Below are 2,142 nucleotides of genomic sequence, written 5' to 3'. Positions count from 1 at the left end.
TGCAGGAGACCCTGGTTTGATTCCTGGGTCAGGAAGATCCTCTGGAGACGGGATAGGCTACCTACCCACTCCAGTATTCTTGGGCTTTCCTTGTAGTCCAGCTGGTAAAGAATCTGCTTGCAATGTGGGAGACCTGGGCTTGATCCTCAGGTTGGGAAGATCCCCTGGAGAAGGGAAAGGCTACCCACTCCAGTATTCTGGCCTGGAGAATTCCAGGGATTGAATAGTCCATGGGCTCGCAAGGAGTCCCACGCAACTGAGTGACTTTCATTTTCACCTTCAATATATGAAAATGGGCTTCCCAGATGGCACTAGTGGTAAAGAACCTGCCTGCCAATGCAGAAGATGTAAGAGACTCCTGTTTGATCCCTGGGTTGGGAGGATCCTCTAGAGGAGGGAACAGCAACCCATTTCAGTATTCTTGCCTGGAGAATCCCATGAATAGATGAGCCTGGCAGGCTACAGTCCATGGGGTCAGATAGAGTCGGACACAACTGAAGCAACTGAGCGCACACACAAAATATATTAAAATAATATAAATACATATTATTTATTATTATAAGAATTACCAATTAAGCATCTGCTACATGACAAGGAATATTTCTAATATGTACAACAGTCCTTCAAATGGGTACTAGCCTTGTTGTTTTTACAGATGAAGAAACCAAGGCTCTGAAAGTTAAAAGATTTATCCAGGATCCCAGATCAGGGCTCTCTTACTCTTTCCACTATAAAATGCCATGAGTTGTGCCTACATAGCAGTGAGTCTGCTTATCTTAGTGACAATAAAGCAGAACATTCAAATATCACCTTCCAAAAAAGTCATCCTGAAGCCTGTACTATCATTCCAATAACTAATGCTTGTAACATTTCTAGTATCTGTTGCGGGAAGTGCCCCAGAACTGTGAGCCACACAACACAATCTCTTTTTTTAAATGCATGTCACATGTTTAACAAAAACACGGTGGAGATACCCTGACTTCAAGCAGTGTGATTTTTTTTCAGGCCCCTCCTCTGTATACTTTGATTGGGTATATCTGGGCTAGAGCCCAGGAATTCGTACTTTCACCAAGTATGTAAGTGATTGTAATCATTAGGAAAGTTTTAGAGATAGTAATGTAAAGATGCATGAGTTTTGGATCAGAAGGACTCAGGCTACAGATCTAGGTCTGTCTTTTTTCTAATTGTGCATTCCTGGGAAACCCATTTAAAGCTTAAAGCCCCTGAGCATCAGTTTCCTCATCTATAAAATGAATATTAATGTTTATCAACAGCTGCCAAACAGATTGTGATAAGGATGAATGAGATTATGGGTGTGAAATGCTAGTACAGCACCTGGCACAGAGTAGGCGTTTAATAAATGCCATTTCTATTGTTACCTAGTCACCCACTCTCAATTCATCAAATTTGCCTTCTGTGGTTTTTTGTTATTTCCCAAAATTAAGTCCACAATAAAAGAATATGAGGATACATAAAATATAATATAGTAACATGTACTTAATTTAAAAATAAACAACTAAAGATTTTCTTAGGAAAAATGATAGATGATTGATAGATGATAGAGACAACTATATAATCTTTTGTACTTATTTTTAAAATTTCATTATTAGAATATAATTACAATGTTGTGTTAGTTTCTGCTGTACAACAAAGTGAAACAACTATATACATACATATATCCCCTTCCTTTGGAGCTTCTCTCCCACCCCCCACCCCCATCCCACCCCTCTAGGTCATCACATAACACCAAGCTGAGCTCCCTGTGCTATACAGCAGTTTCCCACTAGCTATCTAATTCACACATGGTAGTGTATATGTGTCAATGCTCAGCGATATATAATCTTTGTGATAAGAAAATGCTCTAGAAATATGAAACTGAGATTTAAAACAGTTTGACACTCAAGAGAATAACAAGTTTCTGGAGGGGGGAAACAGCACCTTGATACTAAAGGTAGAAGCAACCCAAGTGTTCAAGGATGGAGGCGTGAACAAAATGTGGTGTATATATACAATACACAATATTGTATATATATACAAGAGGATATCATTTATCCTTAAAAAGGAAGGAGATCCTGATACGTACTGCGGTGAGGATGAACACAGTGGATATTATGCTAAATGAAATAAGCCATCACACAAAAG

Source organism: Giraffa tippelskirchi, chromosome 3, assembly GCF_054371585.1.
Source record: "Giraffa tippelskirchi isolate mGirTip1 chromosome 3, T2T-mGirTip1v1.2.pri, whole genome shotgun sequence".
Classification (NCBI taxonomy): domain Eukaryota; kingdom Metazoa; phylum Chordata; class Mammalia; order Artiodactyla; family Giraffidae; genus Giraffa; species Giraffa tippelskirchi.
Note: the sequence above shows the minus strand (reverse complement) of the source record.